Source organism: Haliotis rufescens, unplaced genomic scaffold, assembly GCF_023055435.1.
Source record: "Haliotis rufescens isolate VD_foot unplaced genomic scaffold, xgHalRufe1.0.p SCAF_46, whole genome shotgun sequence".
Classification (NCBI taxonomy): domain Eukaryota; kingdom Metazoa; phylum Mollusca; class Gastropoda; order Lepetellida; family Haliotidae; genus Haliotis; species Haliotis rufescens.
The window spans coordinates 288,903-309,939 of NW_025964179.1; the positions used below are offsets into that span (position 1 = coordinate 288,903).

At 39.1% G+C, this 21,037-nt stretch overlaps 1 protein-coding gene across 10 annotated transcripts in view; it reads right to left on the reverse strand.

Moving 5' to 3' along the window:
* The window catches only part of LOC124148714 (transmembrane protein 198-like), a 111,980-nt gene that overhangs the window by 27,914 nt on the left and 63,029 nt on the right, over positions 1 to 21,037 (reverse strand). Inside the window, exon 1 of one of the 10 annotated variants that reach the window (XM_048383305.1) lies at positions 7,515 to 7,538. The exons of 6 other annotated variants lie outside the window; for them this stretch is intronic. The gene's annotated coding sequence lies outside the window, so the exon portion shown is untranslated. Of the gene's footprint in view, positions 1 to 4,362; positions 4,521 to 4,582; positions 4,647 to 7,514; positions 7,539 to 21,037 lie in introns of those variants that run through there. 3 more of the 10 variants (XM_046519972.2, XM_046519966.2, XM_046519965.2) reach the window with 3 other exon arrangements.

Consider the following 21,037-nt stretch of genomic DNA (forward strand, 5'->3'; position numbering starts at 1 on the left):
CTTGGCATCACAGCATGTCAACTTGGCATCACAGTGTGTCAACTTGGCATCACAGCGTGTCAACTTGGCATCACAGCGTGTCAACTTGGCATCACAGCGTGTCAACTTGGCATCACAGTGTGTCAACTTGGCATCACAGTGTGTCAACTTGGCATCACAGTGTGTCAACTTGGCATCACAGTGTGTCAACTTGGCATCACAGCATGTCAACTTGGCATCACAGAGTGTCAACTTGGCATCACAGTGTGTCAACTTGGCATCACAGCATGTCAACTTGGCATCACAGAGTGTCAACTTGGCATCACAGCGTGTCAACTTGGCATCACAGCGTGTCAACTTGGCATCACAGCGTGTCAACTTGGCATCACAGCGTGTCAACTTGGCATCACAGTGTGTCAACTTGGCATCACAGCGTGTCAACTTGGCATCACAGCGTGTCAACTTGGCATCACAGCGTGTCAACTTGGCATCACAGCATGTCAACTTGGCATCACAGTGTGTCAACTTGGCATCACAGCGTGTCAACTTGGCATCACAGCATGTCAACTTGGCATCACAGTGTGTCAACTTGGCATCACAGCGTGTCAACTTGGCATCACAGCATGTCAACTTGGCATCACAGCGTGTCAACTTGGCATCACAGCGTGTCAACTTGGCATCACAGCGTGTCAACTTGGCATCACAGCATGTCAACTTGGCATCACAGTGTGTCAACTTGGCATCACAGAGTGTCAACTTGGCATCACAGTGTGTCAACTTGGCATCACAGTGTGTCAACTTGGCATCACAGTGTGTCAACTTGGCATCACAGCGTGTCAACTTGGCATCACAGCATGTCAACTTGGCATCACAGCGTGTCAACTTGGCATCACAGCGTGTCAACTTGGCATCACAGTGTGTCAACTTGGCATCACAGAGTGTCAACTTGGCATCACAGTGTGTCAACTTGGCATCACAGTGTGTCAACTTGGCATCACAGCATGTCAACTTGGCATCACAGTGTGTCAACTTGGCATCACAGTGTGTCAACTTGGCATCACAGTGTGTCAACTTGGCATCACAGTGTGTCAACTTGGCATCACAGCATGTCAACTTGGCATCACAGCGTGTCAACTTGGCATCACAGCATGTCAACTTGGCATCACAGCGTGTCAACTTGGCATCACAGCGTGTCAACTTGGCATCACAGCGTGTCAACTTGGCATCACAGCGTGTCAACTTGGCATCACAGCGTGTCAACTTGGCATCACAGCATGTCAACTTAAAGAAGGAGGATAAAACCAGGAGACATTAACCACTTGAAAACAACGAGCATAGTTATTGGTTCCAAGGATCATAATCAGGGAAAATGTAGGTTTCAAACCCATAATCATATGATTCTGGCACGGTTAAGGGATGTAACTCTGCAAAACAAATTTTGAAATTTGAAGACTGGGCCCTGAATGTGGTCAGAGAAATTGACAATGATACTCATCTGTTAGACTTGCACAAGTCTCTAAGGCAATAATTATAAGTTTAAATCATAAGTTCTAGATTATGTAAATAATAAGATCAAAGGTCCAATGAGTACCGTACTACATTGTATCCACATATCTAGACTTGCCTATTAGGAAGGTAGAATTACTACACATCCATGGACTTTTCTTTCAGTGGAGCCTTGGAGCAAGGCTACTCTTCTGTCTGTACATTGTATACCACCTGTGTTTGACATGGTTCAAGTGTGTTAATCAATGACCCTAACAAGAAGACACTACACATATTCTTGATTTAGCAAGCAATCTTGCAAGAAGAAATGTGTCTTTGGAAGTGAATGAGAAATTCTAATGAATCATAGATATCAGCTGACTTAGTAACAAAAGCTTGGAGCAAGGTAAGTTAGTTCATGTGAAATCTGATAACCTCTTCTGTACCTAATTAGGTTTTATTAATGAATGAGATAATTGAATACGTAAGTAAATGCCTTGAGAGGTCAACATGAAGGTGAAAGGTCATCAGCGGAACATTGGCATGTCTGTTCATAGTGAGCTCATCACACACTCCAATGAAACTACCAAAATAAAGCCACAGTAACGTATTATTCCTCTGAACTTGGACCAGGGTGTTTTTTCTGACGTCACAACACAGATGCTGTCTTATCTCCTCACTAAATTGAGCACAGCCACATATTTTTTGTCTCAAGCAGTGTTGTCTTTTCACACATTGATGAATTTGTTCCGATACAAATATTCTCCTTTGTGCAAACTGCACATAGCACTCACCTGTTTTTTTGCCCTGTATTACACCAAACTGCTACATTTCGACAAAAGTGATCAATTCTGTGAATGCAGTTCAGGCATGTTGTCACAACATTGTGGCAGGGTCACCACACTGCATTTAGGTTTAAATCAAAACACTTCAAGAAATCAGTCTTCTTAGCACACTTAATTCAATTCACATCCCGGAGAGGTCGGGTAGCCTAGTGGTTAAAGCGTTCGCCCGTCACGCTGGAGACCCGGGTTTGACTCCCGACATGGGTACAATGTGTGAAGCCCATTTCTGGTGTCCCCGCTGTGATATTGCTAAAAGTGGCATAAAACTATACTCACTTACTCGCTGAGCAAATATAACATTTGCATCCTTTGGGACTCTATACATAACATTTGCATCCATTCACAATTTCTATGCACACAGGACACATTATTTTGTGTTCGTTAAAACGCTGATAAAATATTTTTCAAAGATGCATTAAAACCATCTCACTACATGTATTAATTACAATTTTCAATAATATTTGAAATGATCATATTTAAGTTGTGTCACTGAACAAAAGCCAAAAAATCCTAAAGTACTCCAAATACCGTATTCGACGTAATAAGCGCCCCGCTCTAATAAGCGCCCACGGCAATTTTTGCTAATATATTGGCCAGTGAACAATCCCAATTAGCACCTCATCCAATTGATCAATGTACACAAGACTTAATTATCCGTGTATAATACGCACTCGTGTGTTATATGCACCCGATATCATGGGCAATGAAATTCTGGAGAAGAAATATCTGTCGTGTCTAACAGTGAGTGAGTGAGTATGGTTTTACGCCGCTTTTAGCAATATTCCAGCAATATCGCGACGGGGGACACCAGAAATGGGCTTCAAAAATTGTACCCATGTCGGGAATCGAACCCAGGTCTTCGGCGTGACGAGCGAACGCTTTAACCACTAGGCTACCCGACCACCCCCCGTGTCTAACAGACTTTTCTTTTGTATCATTTCAGGCTGTCAGCATAAACCACGAAATTTACGATCTTTTAACTCTCTTTTTTCACCAAAATTTTATTCCAATAAGAGCCCGCTATTTCTAATTTTGAGAGCGCCCTGGGCGCTTATTACGTCGAATACGGTACTTCATCTAAAATACCAATCAGTAAGACATTTGTTTCTGGTCCAGAACTTACAAGTGAGTTGCCCCACACAAAGGACACAAGGACGTAGTGAACTGATGGAATGTACAGATACCAAGTCACATATTAGATCGTGATGTGCTCAATTCCTAACAAGAACGCAAAGGTTTGATTTACTCTTTTAGGACAACCTAATTCATACGAATAATTGACCAAACAGATGTGTAATAAGGCTGATGGATTGTGGCGCTCCTGCTTCATGAATCTCGTAGATCACAGACAGACGTGGGTTAATCAGTTCGACATGAAACACAAGTCTACTACCTAGTCATGCAGAATTAGGCTGCTTCATTGAATAAGAATCACAATTACAGGATTAATAATTATATTGTAGTGTGAATCAATAAATAGCTGTTAATGTGAGTGAAAGAGTGAGTGAGTGTTTGAGTGAGCGTTTGAGTGAGTGAGTGAGTGAGTGAGTGAGTGAGTGAGTGAGTGAGTTTTTATCCCATATGCAGCAATAGTCCATCCATGTAACTGTGGGTGAACCACAATCAAACTCAGGTCTTTATCACGACGGACTAGCACATTAACCATGAAGCTACCCAACACGCCCAAAGTATACGTAATTAAAAAGAAACAGGTATGTATCCAAGTGTGTACCATTATCAAATGTGTAACAAGGTCAGTCAAATTTACTTTATTAAGTGATGACAGACAGAAAATTTTAAAATACAAACATCCTGTCTAGATCCATTCAAAACAAAAAATTGAAACACAATATTTTTCTACTATGAAAAAGAAATCGGCCTAAACTTGTACTTAACCACAAGCCTGTGCCCGAGTTACTCTTACAAAGCTTTGATTCAAGTCCTGACTACACGTCCAGCACTAGGAATCCCCTATGTAGGTTGCTGCTATAAATCATGCACTCACAGCAAGTTTAACGTGTCTTTGAGTCAGCACACATACAAATCCACCTACCTTACCTGTCGAAGTACATTCCCTAAATACGTAATTTGAAATCCACTGCACTCAAACTGTGAGTATGAAAACAACGGGATAATCCAGTAAGCTGTAAAACCTTCCACCCTTCGTCTTTACGTGTTGCATGCACTACCTGTGAGGCCAGAGTGGCAACACAGAACAAACACGTGGATCAATAGAACCGAAAGTCTAAATATTTCATTATCAGTCGACAAACCTGAAATCCGTTGCAATCAAATGCAGCGTGTGAACTCTGACATCAGCATGGCGTCTGTGTCGCGATGTTGTTATCCACAGAGACCTGCAGTTTGATATGGACAAACGTGGTAGGGGGCATCTCAATATCAATATGTCCATTTCCAATGGATTTGAAACTTTTCTCCCCATTGTTAACTAAATATGGTATAGCCTGCATATAAAAAAATATTATCTCATCCATTAAATTAGTAAAGTTCAAATCATGTCTGAACATCCCAAATACCTGGTCTTACAAAAACTCTTTTCTATTGTTGTTTATTGGCCTCTTCACATTTGGAATTGAGTCTAATATTGAAATTCAACCAACAGAACGCAAAAAATGCGAAATAAAATTACATGAATTATATATCAGTGATATCCTGTTACCCTCAACACTGTATTTGTTGGCATAGAACAGCCTCTTACCGTAATTTGATTTTAAAAAATCTCAATTTTGGTATCATAAAAATAATAATTTGACATTATGCTTATTTGATAAATAATGAACACATTTTTCTATTTTAAGAAAAAATCGTAGAATTTATTTAAGTCAACACAAGCAGGATGATAAGTTGTCACACCTGTTGTTGCAAGAACTGCAGCATTCAGTTACCTTATGTTCCATTTCAAAAGACATTCAAATGTACTTGACTATTTTGAGATGCCCCCACCACCGCGTGGGCAGGTTGTGTACAATGCTAACGTTTTATCGGGTTCCATTTCCTCTGGGGTGACAGTTCTTGTCACAAATGTTTATCTCTACAGGGTGTTATGAACAATTATACCATAGGGGGGTCGTTACAACGTTCCAAGGGCTTATAGCATGGAGGAGAAAGATGTGATAGCATGTGAACGGAACATTTGGTATTGAACCAAGATCAGTTTCCACACCTCAACACTAACACTAGATGAATGAACAATTAATCTGACATTATATTTGTGTGTGATCGCAGACACTCTAGGAACCACCTGTCTTAAAAAGTCAGGCCCACATTTGGTCTGAACTGAACAACCAGATGTTATCACAATGACTACCAATTTACTTTAGAATGAATGATAAAATCTCAATCTCATTACAAGCCTCCATTCAAAACCCTGCCAGGAGTGCACACATGTTGTGGGTTGATCTCTCTTAAAGCTGTCCCTACATAAAGCTGTTATTGATAAGAGGTCATCGTTTTATGACCTTATCTCCAAATTTTCAATCTATCATGAACAAATGTCACTTCAGAAGTCAATATTATTCCAACAGTCAGTCATGTATCGCCTGTGGAAACTTAAAAACCAGAGAAGAGAAGCGTCAGGGTGTTACTTTTTTTGTTGTTAAACAGTGGGTTCTTAATATTTGAATTAATATTTAAGGGTTTTGATGAGAGATGTGACATTCCTGCCATGCAACACGATGCAGCTTTGGAAACTAACATTTTTAGTCCACTAGTCCTAACAATGATAAGCAAGACCTACGAAAATGGCAAATTTCTACTAGTCCTTATGACACCTTAACTATTGGGCTGTGTGGCAAGGACTTCAGGACTAGTGTCAATGTCTAGCGCTGCAATGACATTGAAAACTTTAATTTTTAAATTATTTGTCTCTTGTTTGATGTCTCACTCAGAAATATTCCAGCTATATGACGACAGCCTGTAAGATAATGAAATCAGGACAGGATAAACCAGTGATTGATGTCATAAGCACCAGTTCACACCATCAGTGTACAATGACAGCTAGAATGACCATCTAATCGCCTTTTATAACCAGGATACCAGTAGGTGTTTGGGACCAATTCTGACCCTGAATCCCACAGGGTCTTAAAAATGACACGTGGAACTTAAACAGTATATCATATAGGATCATAATGATAATTTTGGTTGATGAAGAGACAGGGACCTGATAATATTAATTGTAAATTTTACAGGAAATTGTATATTTATATTATAATACTTATCCTATCTTACACAAACTATGCATAGAGTGAGATGGGATAAGTTTAAAAAATTGTAAATTTTACAGTAAATTGTATATCTATAATACTTATCCTATCTCACTCTATGCATAGATAGGAAAAGTATTAAAAATTAGATATTTATGTAGAAGGTTTAATGTGTATGCATCCCTTGGAAACAGTTGATTTACTTTCTGTGTCCAAACCATGCATCTATGACTGGACAAACACATATTGTGTGTGATAGCTGTCATGATATTTTTCATACTTAAGGGGGTGGTCGGGTAGCCTAGTGGTTAAAGCGTTTGCTCGTCACGCCGAAGACCCAAGTTCGATTCCCGACATGGGTACAATGTGTGAAGCCCATTTCTGGTGTCCCCTGCCGTGATATTGCTGGAATATTGCTAAAAGCGGCGTAAAACCATACTCACTCACTCACTCACTCACTCACTCACTCATACTTAAGGCATGAGAGTGTACATGCTGAAACAAGGGAATAATGCCTGAACATTAAATATGGTTACATTTAAAGAGAAGCAAAAAATAATCAAAATGTCAGACAGCAAAAATAACAGAACCTTTAGTAAATACAGAATTGGTCAGTATTGTCCTCGAGCTTAACACTAATCTTGTCAGCTTTACTGAGATGAAGCATGTATACTCAGGATCAACGAAGCATTTGGCATATTCTAATTCATGTCATTAGCTTGTAAAACTGCCATCAACACCAACTGACAAGATAACACCTCTGTACAAGCAGAATCAACCTTGGCAATGTCAAATCATAAACAAACCCTCCTTATTTTTTACAGCTTCCTGATGAAAAGATTGTAACTTTCAAAAAATAACTGCATTGTCTTGCATCGCCATGGCATTCAACAGATGATAATTTGATATGGCATTTTTCATATCATTCCGGAGACTGGGGATCAAATTCCTGCAACAAAGCTGGTCAGGTACGAGAACAAACCTGGTACATTATTATCCAAACCCCGAAACAGCCCCAGGTCACGATCAAGGGATCCTGTTGCATTTCACTTGCAGCATCAGATGTTGAAGTTCACACGCATATCAAGACATGATATGGGAGCTTTATTTCACACACTATCGCTCGAGGTCTACATTCCTCATTTATCAGCCGAGGCAAGGAGTATTTATCTTGCAACACATCTCATTATCTGGACTTCCTGATGTGGAATAACGAATACGTATATCATTCAATGAACAAGGCTGAATCTACAGCCACTGTTATTATATATTGGAGGTGCGACTTTTGTAAAAAGGATGCTTAAACAAAGATGAATTAAATTATTAAAGCTTGTACATCAATATAGGTACCACTGTAATTGATATCTTGTCATTTTATATAAACTGTCTCTATTTTGAACATGGTCCGATGTTCTTTATACCAAACTTTTGAACATCTGTGAGTTTTGGTATGATTATCTTTAGGTATGATTTCAACATTGTGGAGTGAGTTGGTTCAATGAGTCACTGAATAGCATCTCAGTTATATCATGGCTTGCCAGTGTATGGTTGAGTGAGTGAGTGAGTTGGGTTTAACATCACTTTTAACAGTAATCCAGTTATATCACGGCGTGTCAGCTTAATGTGGGAGGAAAGTCCGAAGTGAGGCAGGTCTCAGACGTTTACCACTTCAGTGAAACCCACGAGCCCGGGTATGGTACTGACAAACCTAGAAACATAATCGGGGAGAAACAGGATTAGAACCCACAATCATAGGTTACTGAACCATCAACCTTCCGTTTTACAGCATTACGCTCTATGCACTACACCATAAATGTTGTTCAGTGTATGATGACACACAATCAGGTCATCATGTCAGTCAGCAACACCTACTCTGTCCTCGAACACCAGCCCTAACAACAGATACATGATGTTATTACCAACAGGGTTACCAGAAAATCCTGTCACACCCAGCCTCATTCCCCACCAGGAAATACACCATTTAAACATTTTCCTCATCAACCTAATCTTCCATCCTCTACACCAGATATCATCTCCTTTCACCCGACCCTCCCTTAATCTGACCCTAATCCTTCCATCGGACCTATTACCCACAAGCTTCCAAAGAGACATGTTACCATGTGGTAACAGGAATGAAATTATGTAACCATCTCCCAGCTGTTGGTTATTACATCACAGATTGCATGATTGCCATAGATAACAGCCTCCGTATCCCCCATCTCCCGTCATCTGACCTCCGTATCACCTGCCCATGGGATAATGCAGGTGTATTGATCGTGGGAATTTATAATGGAACAATTACTTATTTCTTATTATGAAGACATTTTAATGAGGAGTTACCGGTAGTCAGTGTTGATATTGATTATTACATGAAGCGTGAGTCGGTCTGATGTACGATACTTATCAATGACAGAACTCATCCTAGTCGTCAGGGAAACAATGACACAACATTAAAAGATATGTGTAGGTTGTTTTGGGGTTTTTTAATTTCAATATTTTGCAATTCAGTTTGAAAAATGAATCACAACAAGTCTCAACATGCTTGAAATACATCTTTGTGTTCACAGCTATTGTTGCTGCTGGTAAATTTCTAAATCATGTGTGGCAATTAAAACTTTTTATTCTCCTCACGATTTGAATCCACAATGACATGACTACAGATAATGAAATATCATTAAGGTATGATTTCGACATTGTTGAGTGAGTTGGTTTAACAATGAGTCACTGAATAGCATCTCAGTTATATCATGGCTTGCCAGTCTATGGGTGAGTGAGTGAGTGAGTTGGGTTTAATGCCACTTTTAACAGTATTCCAGTTATGTCACTGCATGTCAGGTTAATGTTGCAGGAAAGCCCAAAGTGATGCAAGTGTTAGATATTTACCACATGAGCACAAGTATTGTGTCAGGGTATGGCGGGGACACACACATTTCCCACAAGCTTTAGCCCCAAATCAGACATGCTGCCGGCGATATTACCAAGAATCGGAACTGGGCGAATCTGGAACCCACAACTACTGCTTGCATCATATTCAGAGAAAATCCATTTAATTTAACAACTCTCAAATCCTGTCTACACATGTTGTACAATATAACCAAGTATAATAATTAGGTCCTTCTGGGATCTGAATCCAAAACCAGTGCCTCTCAGGTTGTAAATGTTGTGTACCGGGCCCATGAACACACAACCAGTACAGCAAGACACAATCAGCAAAATGACACAATCAGGAAGATGACACAATCAGCAAGATGATATGTCATATCCGCCTAGTCAGAAAAGACGCAAAATATAAATATTGCGACCCCTTGGAGATGCACAAGAGCTATAGGTGTTTGCTTAAATCCATCAAGATTGAGAATTGCCTTTAACACATAAGTGACATTTCTATTCTGGTAAGAAATAATTAATTACAAGCATCAATGGTTGATTTTCATAACAAAACACCGAAAACCCATCTATAATAAGCTTCTGAGCAAGTGCAACAAATGTGACATCAGTACAATTCTTGGAAATCAAGAGAAGTGTGCCACACAACGCCAGCCTGGGAACTCCATGTTCATGCCTTGGACCCCAAAATTATTTCTGAGAAACCTCTGAAAATAGTGTCAGACCTAGGTAAATCCCTGGTCACACCACACAATCCCTATGAATCAGCCCTAATATGACAATCTGGGCCCCGTTCCACAAAGCGATCGTAGCGCTAAGATGATCGTAACTCCCATACGCTAACATAGACTTACGACAGAATTAGCGCTAAGATCGCTTTGTGGAACGGGGCCCTGGGTCTTGGAGTCCTATTCTGGCCTGGAATCCTTCCACCCAGCTACACATGACACCAATTCTTCAATAACACTAGGTACAACAGCTATACAATAGCAATTTCTCAAAGACTTGAATTAAGGAACACTTAAACACATAAACATGTTGCCAAAAGAATGTCTTCACAAATGTTCCATAGGATAATTGGCCAAATCGACAAAAATAAAACAGGTGTTACAGCTGAAACCTGGCCTGTTTCCTCCAAGAAATCTTGATTGCATTATCCTCCAGCTGGGATATATAGACCCCAAGCCTCAATGTCTTGTTTCTGAAGATGTAAACAACAGTCTGCCACCAGCTGGGGACAAAATAAAACTGCAGCCCAAGATTCTTGCGATCATAGGAACAAGCGAAATGTCACAAAAGTGCTTTCCTTGGAAGCTAAGGAGCACTTTTATTAGGAACCATTAAAAGTCTGTGGATAATAATCCCAATCAACACAAATCTGATTTCCTAAGGAGGAATGGTAAGGGTCATGTGCAGAACATGTGGCAATACCTGTTTGAATATCAGCACTGGGTGGAGGCGAAAAACCTTTATTGTTCCAATAATTCATAACTGGAAAAGGTTGTGTTAACATTCATATTAATGAAAGTAAAAGGTTATTTTACTGAAATGGCAAGAATTACGACATGGCACTGATGTAGTCTTGTTCCTGTTGCCCTTCAATTGGCTCACACGGACCACAGGTTATTGCACATTTTAAAGTCGTTCGTTGGTAATTACAAAGCCCTTGGTGCCTGTGGGTTGGTGAATGAGGTATTCTGCTGAAGTCAGCAATATTTTGTTGCACGGCAGCTTTTAAGTTTGATTAAGCCTGGAGCAGATAAACCAGTTTTATTTGTTTATTTGTTGTTTAACACCGCACTCAACATCATTTCAACTATATGACGGCGGTCTGTAAATAATCGAGTCTGGACCAGACAATCCAGTGATTGACATCATGAGCAGCTTTCCACGCAATTGAGATATGATGACATGCATCGAGTCAGTGCAGCGAGCCTGACCACGCGAACCAGATATAGGAATTGGCACTAGTCCTTGCCGAACTGCCCAATAGTTAAGGTATCATAAGGACTAGTAGAAATTTGCCCTTTTTAAGGGGTTTGCTTTATGTTATGTATTACCATGTTGTCATCAATCCACAAGGACTACACGACAGGAGGCACCAACAACGGACTTCACACTTTGAACCCATGTAAGAATTGAAGCCAGGCCTTCAGCATGGTAAGCCATAGGGTCAGGCACGGCCACTTGTCTGCTAGTCTGAGACTAGTGAAATCTTGTTTTCTCCAAAAATCTAGTTATTTTACATAAACCGCTTGTCCAGGATGAGCTACGGACTAGTTGTGTATGATCAAAGGTGTCCGCCCCTGTCAGAGCGACTCCTTTTGCTACTAGGCCACCCACAACCTTAATCCTCAAAGAATACAGATGTGTCCTTACCACAGTTAGGTAGACAAGGATCCTCTAATCATTCTAAATATTTCCCCACTCCAGCGTGTCTACAGCAGAGTCAACAACTTAACATCTTCATTTGTCTCACACCTACAATGCCTAGAATGTCAAAAGGTGCAGACAGACCTTTTAATGAAAGGTCAAGCCAAGAACAACACAGGAGTCAAACATGCGGGTGATCCACATGACAAGGGCCATATCTCAAAGACAACAAGGACTTCAGTTCAACTCACGAAAATCGTTAAGATGGGAAAAGTTTGACAAGTCTGATTCACTCTCTGGAGTTTACAAAATGCTGACCAGAAGCTTAGATCAATACGAGGTCACCATGGACGCGACCCAGATGAGCTCAAGGTGTGGCAGACAGACGAGAACATCCCAACTCTCAAATCCACAGCCGCAAGTCAGTTGTCGTGAACTCCGTTGTTTTTTGCAGAAGTCAGCAATAATCAGCTTTATTATGGTGGCTGGTAAACAATCAAACCTGGGCCAGAAAAAACAGTGGTTGATAGCATGAGCATCACCCCACACTTTTGGGTAAATGACATCGAGTCAACATGTCACCTTGCCTGAGCACCCGATCCAAATTAGTCATCTTTTTCGACAAGCATTAGAGTGCTCGGGATCTTTTCTAACCTAGGTTCCAAGAGAAAAAAATGAATCAAATGTTGCTTGAAAATGTGAACAAAATTATATAATGAAAAGAAGTTGTTGTTTTTATGCCATCGCCAAGAAATCAGTAAAATGTACAATTAACAAACTCATTCACTGTCGCTATCAGTATAAATATATTATTTAATATATTATAATGAAAACCTGTTGAAAATGTTTCTCAAAAACAAATATGACAAATCACACGAGGAAATAAAAAATAATACTTGAAATTGAAACATATAATCCAAACAGGTCTTGGGCTATAATCTAAAATTGCCCCCCAATTTTCAGAATCCTCGTTGTTAATATTTGTACCCTCAATCAGTATGGATTTAACCAACCTGCCCTTTGTCAAACATTCTTTTCATTATTTGATTTTGGAATTTGCACATACCAGATTCCAAAGTAAATATGGCAATATTATTGTTCCAAGATTTGAAGACTGATATCTACAGCTCAAGGCTAACAGCCAAAGGTTCCTGTATCGATGTCAGTTATACTTGTATTTACTCTCTACAGATTTTGTTAATAGCAAATTGCTCAAAGTATGATATTGTAGTTTCCCTGTCAACACATCATTTGTCAAACGTCTCTCCTGTAAACAAGGGAGTGATACAAGCATCTTTGTCCTTCTGAAACTGTTTCTAATGGTAATTGATTCAAGAATCTCCCAAGCTCCCGACATGTCAATAGGTTAATGTGTCCAGTACTCCATACCCCACAACACATCAAGGAAATGGTCGAAACAGGTCTACGAAGTCTGCAATACAATACCAAGCCCTTGGTCTCTCTTTCAGACCACAGAGCTCAACCCATTCTCAGTTCTAGCGGCCAACCTATTCTCAGCTCTTGCAGTCTTCTCAGCTCTTGCCGTCTCAACTTAACCCATGCTCAGCTCTTGCAGCCTCAACTTAACCCATGCTCAGCTCTTGCAGCCTCAACTTAACCCATGCTCAGCTCTTGCAGCCTCAACTTAACCCATGCTCAGCTCTTGCAGCCTCAACTTAACCCATGCTCAGACAATCCAGTGATTAATTTCATGAGCATCGATCCAGAAATTGGGATGGATGAGATGTATCAACCAAGTCAGAGAGCCTGACCACCCGATTGCGTTAGTCGCCTTTTACGACAAGCATAGTCACCTTTTACGGCAAGCATGGGTTGCTGAAGACTTATTCTACCCCGGAATTATTTTGAAAGTACTGTATCATGACTGTCGAATATCTTCATTTAATTTAATTATCAGCCTAAAAATCACTGTGTGTGATAAACAGCTAAGTCTATGCAGAAATACTCCACAAATCAGCATCAGTAAAAATAATATAAAGAATTAACAAGAGAAACTTAAAGGATTCAAAAGACTAAATGTTCAACTAATATTTTGTGTAATATATTCAGTCATTGTAAAATGAATGGGAATATGTGATGCAATCTGATTGCTTGAAAAAAGTTGTTGAAATCAATTTGAAAGCTGAAAATATTGTGGACATAGCACTGCATATGAATACCTTTCTTGAAAATGAATGCTGCATTTATTATTATAACTGTAAACTTACTCAAAATACTCAACAACACCCCAAATTTGAAAATACATAATGTTTATCTCCTAATAGTGTCCACAAAGATTAAACGTTTTGTATAACACTTCTAATTTTTCCATGAACTTGTTCTTTGAAGCCAACATGTGTCAAAACACTTAAATCCAGTATCTCCAACACGATCACACAATCTCCATAATAGTTGCTCCACAAACAAAATTATACAAACACTGCCTTGATGAAACCAAGACACAAAAACCTCGAATGCCTTCCAGCAGTAAACACATCCAACATCAAACCGAATTTATTTCCAAAGATTAATAAAGGTGCAACACTGTTGCAAGATCTGACGCCTCATCTGAAAGCATCAGGCCTGTTTCTGGTTCACCCTGGGGTAGCACTGTGCTCAACACCAAACAGACATGGCCCCACAATCAGCAGCCACAGTATACACTCCACAAACAGTTTCTTGTTTTCCTGATCGCTTTCTGCCTACAGGCTTCACAAAAAGTCTGCATGCTTCTTCAAGCACAAATATGAACGAAATGGGAATTATTTGCCTCAAACCATTTTATAAAGATTGTAACCATCCCAATATCTAGAATTGACTGGTGTACAGCGATTAAATTTAACCCCTCCGTTGCTGTAACCCAATATCTAGATTGACTGGGGTACAGCGACTAAATTTAACCCCTTTGTTGCTGTAACCCAATATCTAGATTGACTGGGGTACAGCGACTAAATTTAACCCCTTTGTTGCTGTAACCCAATATCTAGATTGACTGGGGTACAGCGACTAAATTTAACCCCTCCGTTGCTGTAACCCAATATCTAGATTGACTGGTGTACAGCGACTAAATTTAACCCCTCCGTTGCTGTAACCCAATATCTAGATTGACTGGGGTACAGCGACTAAATTTAACCCCTCCGTTGCTGTAACCCAATATCTAGATTGACTGGGGTACAGCGACTAAATTTACCCCCTTTATTGCTGTAACATACTACTCTAATCCTGATAAGGACTCTGTGCTAGCATACGCTTATCGGAGAGAACAGAGTATGTAAATGTGAACTCTTGTTAATTATCGCTTGGACATTGAAATATGTTTGGGTCTTGAAGGTAAGCTGTAAATCTGAATTGTTAAAGGATTGAACATTTTGGGAGGGGACTTAGGCCCTGGATGACAGAGCAATTGCAGCACAAAGACTGTCGTAAGTCTTTGTTAAAGTATAGGAGATACGATCATTTTCGTGATACAATCACTTTGAGGAACGAGGCTCTGGATTTTATGTTTAGACAGAATGCTGTTTTTTGTCCGAGACTATATTTTCTGTGATAGATTATATGCCACTATTAGCAAATTGACAACAGAGGACACAAGAAATGGGTTTCCTGCATTGTACCTATGTGGGGAATTGGACCCTGGTCTTCGGTGGGATGAGCCAAACCATTACCCACTTGGGTACCCACAAAGAAACACTTGGATATCAGAAATACACCACACTTCAACAATCTATTCTTCAAAAGATGAAAAAAATAAAATTGTCAGAATAATATCATATTTATTTTCAAATACTAATCCAGAGATTACTCATCTGCTGAGTATGAGCTGTTGGATGTAAATATCCCATTCAAAGTTCCGGAATGCATGGATTGCCTCGTTAATTGAAGTACTAAAACATCTTGATACTCTAAACCTGCTTTGCAATTAACTGCAAAGGTCAAATCTGGTGCAAAAATTCCTGAAAATCAATAAGAATAATTTTCTGTTCTACAGTCGCCAAGCTTTGAGTTCTACAGCCTATGACTTAACCCTTGTCAACTGTCACTCAGTCGGACAAACAACTCTTTCAACAACACCTTGACTGTAGAATGTCTTTACACAGCAGCAATAGACACAACAAAACCTATCCTGACACCACAGGATGAAATATTGCTTTTCATTTCAGAACACACTGGTTTGATATGATTCCAATTCTGTACTTACTACACATTATAGAAAGGTATCACACCCTGGCAATAACTTTGACAATAACGCCATAATGGTCCTTAGGCTTAACTTGTTGGGTCTTTCATAATACCATGCTTGTATTTCATTAAAGAACTTTGAGATTTATCGCTTCAGTAATCGAAATAAATATGTTTTCCTGACCCTAGGACACTATATCCTTTAAATGTCAAGACAGCATGCTGTGTCTTTGATAAGGTGAGCTTAAAGTTCCACGTCAGGGTGCCATGCTGATCGCAGGATGTTAGGACATATCAGGTTTTATCTCTGTACATTCAATATATTTATATCTATAAGTTTAAGATTAGAAATTTGTACCAATTAACAGTGTTCGAAATACCTGCCTGCCCGACCGTCCGAGACGGGTTGATTTCAACTCGGGTTGCCAGATTTTCAAATCCCCCTGCCCGACGGTCGGGTTATATTTCATATGTGACAATATTCTAAATATTTCCCGATGATAATCATTAATTCACATGTAAAGATGAATGATAAAATGTAACCAAAAAGAAACCCCGTTAGCTTATCCTGAGAAACATATTATTATAGTGGGCAGGCAGGTTTTGGTCAGGGCTGGCAAGTATTTCAGCTAGCCAGTCCTGTGGTCTGGCTGAAATGTTTGGGAGTTTCATACCCTGCAATTAAAGTGAAGTTTGGTAGATCTGTACAATGAAGACAAACATGATTGAACGAGTAAGAAGCACGATTTTATGGTTATATTTTTGTCCAAAAACATTTGGATATGTCTCACCCTTCTGTCACATTGTCAAAAACAAAACCACTTTTTTAACTTTCTATAAAAAAAACATCCATTAGTCTAGAGATTAATATTTCTTGTTTGATATTGTATATTGAAATTATAATTCTATAAATTTATTTAAAATTTACAGAAAAACAACAACAAATTAATGAACCAAATGACACAACCAAAACCTAAATTGGAAGTTTAATACAAACAAAGCTATTACGTTGTTCCTGCCTTCTCAGTTGAAGGTGAGTCATGTATTATACCCCAGTCATCTACACCATTCTGAAACCTGCTCTCAAACAAAGTTCCCTGTTATCAGATCAACTTATTATCATTAATTATGCAGGGGTAATGCTAACAATAGATGAAAACCTGCCATAGTGACATTACCGCATACAGAACAAGCTAATGAGCTAGATACACAAAGACCAGTTTGTTCGGCTAGATTTGACCTTAACAAAACACGTAAAATAAAAAGAAAAGAATGAGTCTCTCATATCGACCCTGAAACTGAATGTACAAATACTCCCAAGCAAGTCTACCATCCTTGGGCTAGTCTAGATTTCATCAGGTTCTGAAATGAAGAGATTTTTTGGGATCCTTGCTATTATATTTTTGCAGAGAATTCAACAAACAAAATCTTAAAATATTTTCATTTCAGAGACCCGAGACTGGATGTACACACAATGTCAATAACACTGATGTGTTTCTGGCGATCTTTCCACTAAGGTTGGGATGATACACCAACTGTGCAATCCGATACTTATGTTTTCGCTACTAATTTTCTCCACTAAACAGTGTTTGGTCCAAGAGTTATCAAAGCAAACATTTAATGTAAGAATCAATATTACTTACTTAGAGTGCGACTGTGATCAATACTTGTACCGAGAAGTTACAAATCACAATCCGCCAATGCGTCTGTGTATCATCCCACTACAACTTTCCATCCATATTTTCATACACCCCCGATATTTCATCATTCATTCATTCATCAAGTCCTTTGGTTCATGCTCAGTGAATGACTAATTTGCTTTCAGGAACCCTCACTTCCTACAAGGGCAAAGGTCATGAGACCGTCTAGATTTGTTCCTGTTGTCAGTTCCTGTGCTTCACTCAAACATTTCCAAATATCATAAGTCAAAATCAAATTTTTCGTTTTTTTCCACAAATATAACCACTCTATCTGATAAAGAAAGAAAAATCAGGAGGCTGAATTTTTTAAAAGTTGCAAAAACTTCTGACTTCAAAGGCAGTAAACGTGAGGAGTATTGGACCCCTACACAAGTGGTTTCAATGACTTCAAGAGGTGGCAATTCATCTAATGACCACCGCTCACAACAGCCACCAACCCTGTGACTGTATCAGTATGTGAAATAATAGACCTGCAATAAAACCCTCTTCCATCTGGACTTGTAGAAACTCATGCTTGGGTCATGTGACACTACTTCACCCCCCATCAATACCTCAACTCCAGTTACGATTTTATTACTTCAGCTGCTCACAAAGTCACTATAATGACCACCTAGAGGAAGACTGATGTTTACACAGGGTAAATTTCAACTGCAAACCCTTGAAATGTTGTAAGTGTGTGTACTTGAAAAAATATTTGCTTAGAATTTCAATTCATGTTTATATTCAGATTTTCATCAAATACTCTTTATACTGATCAACATTTTTTTTAGAATTAAATGTCAAATCTTTTTGTATTTAATTGTCTTCACTCTCCCTCAACCAAATATTTTGTTGCCTATTTGTGAAATGTTTTTTTAAACTGAGAATTTCAAATGGTGTTGAGGTTCAAATTTCTCAAACAAGGGGGCTTGTAGAAATAGTGCTCACCCAGTTCCAAATGTCATTTTAAGAAATAGTTGAAGAGGATAAAATAGAAACTTAAATTCTTAAAATGTCAGCAAGTTTGAGTCTAAAATAGCCACATTCTTTTAATTTTAAAACTTTTCATTTTTAAAATCACTTGACAACTCACCTAAATAGTGCTTAACACATTCATTATTACTCATACTAAGAAATACAATTCATTCTAATTCTGTAATTGGTTTGCATTGTGCCATGCATAGACAATACCAAGGTTGGTTGGTTGGTTTTTTGTTTAACGCCACATTCAGCAATATTCTAGCTATATGATGGCGGTCTGTAAATAATCAAGTCTGGACCAGACAATCCAGTGATTGATATCATGAGCATCAATCCACCCAATTGGGATCGGTGCCATGCATCAACCAGGTCAGCGAGCCTGACCACCCGATCCTGTTAATCGCCTCTTACAACAAGCATAGTCTCCCCAATCAAGGAGACATTGTGTCCACAAAGTCCCTTTTTCTGTTTGTGAAAGAATGAATTGGGTTGGGTTTGTTTATTTCAGTTATATACCACTCAAAAGAAGTTAAAATCCACCTGAATGGCATGAGATATTACCTTTAGAAATATGAAAGAATCGGTGTTCTTTACCTTCTTATGTGTAGTTTATATGGGAGGAAAGCCCAAAGTGACATTGTCCTAGTGATGCATAGTGTCGACTTGACTAACATTTAGTCTCTGAAATCTTATATTACACAATATCCTTCTTGACTAAAAATAAAAAAATTTCCCTATGCTGATGTGGAATAGAGCTAGCTTGAGCTGGCTAGACTTGCTTTTTGCTTTTTCTAGATTATTATTTTTTCATAAAATAAATATATTCCACGGTCATGGTGCAGGACTAAGTGTTGACTGACCAAGGATGATATTAAAGACGACTATGTTTCTAACACACGACAGGCAGATCCTTATCACTACTAAGGGACATAACTCAACATATCACCTGCCTGTTGTGACAAAGGTGAGGTAAAGATTTCCATCCAGCAGTGCTGAAAAGAGTCATTGAGTGAGGCCACACAACATTTCATCCAGCAGTGCTGACAAGACTAGGCACAATCTAGCCCACACCATGGCACTGGACTCCATATATTGACTTCAAACATTGTGGAGATTCAAACAGTCTTGGGCATGAAATGTATATATTTCGCTACAAGGCGACCACACCAGATGGTGACAGGAGTATGTATTAAAAGCTGTTACCCAGCCAGTATTGAGACATCAATTAATGTCAGAGACACACCAGGCAGCAGAGAATGTCATGGCTAATGAAATGTTTACGCCTCAGGAATGTGTGTGTATAATCTTACCTAACCAGGTAGGTAAGCTGACCAGGAAGACAGATGGTTGGGCGATGATGTGTTGAGGGTAGGAGTCGTAACTATGTCAACAACTACATCCATCATTGTGTTTATCCTCAGTATGTCAGCCTCACAATATATATTATAGCCATGCCTTTACATAGTGGTTTTCTTCGACCGTAATTACCCTAAAAAACTTTTGTACTTGGTATTACTTCCTTGTAATATCTGACCAATCCTCGCACACACTGATTTCACTCACTCACTCACAGCTGGAAAATTGCTGACTGTTGTAAAACAACATTCACTCACTCACGACAAAGCTGGTATATTGCTGACTGCTATAAAACAACATTCACTCACTCACTCACAACAAAGCTGGTATATTGCTGACTGTTGTAAAACAACATTCACTCACTCACTCACGACAAAGCTGGTATATTGCTGACTGCTATAAAACAACATTAACTCACTCACTCACGACAAAGCTGGTATATTGCTGACTGTTGTAAAACAACATTCACTCACTCACTCACTCACACACGACAAAGCTGGAATATTGCTGACTGTTGTAAAACAACATTCACTCACTCACTCACGACAAAGCTGGAATATTGCTGACTGCTGTAAAAGAACATTCACTCACTCACGACAAAGCTGGAATATTGCTGACTGCTATAAAACAATATTCACTCACTCACGACAAAGCTGGAATATTGCTGACTGCTATAAAACAATATTCACTCACTCACGACAAAGCTGGTATATTGCTGACTGTTGTAAAACAACATTTACTCACTCATGACAAAGCTGGAATATTGCTGACTGTTGTAAAACAACATTCACTCACTCACGACAAAGCTGGTATATTGATGACTGCTATAAAACAACATTCACTCACTCACGACAAAGCTGGTATATTGCTGACTGTTGTAAAACAACATTCACTCACTCACGACAAAGCTGGAATATTGCTGACTGCTATAAAACAACATTCACTCACTCACGACAAAGCTGGTATATTGCTGACTGCTATAAAACAACATTCACTCACTCACTCACGACAAAGCTGGTATATTGCTGACTGTTGTAAAACAACATTCACT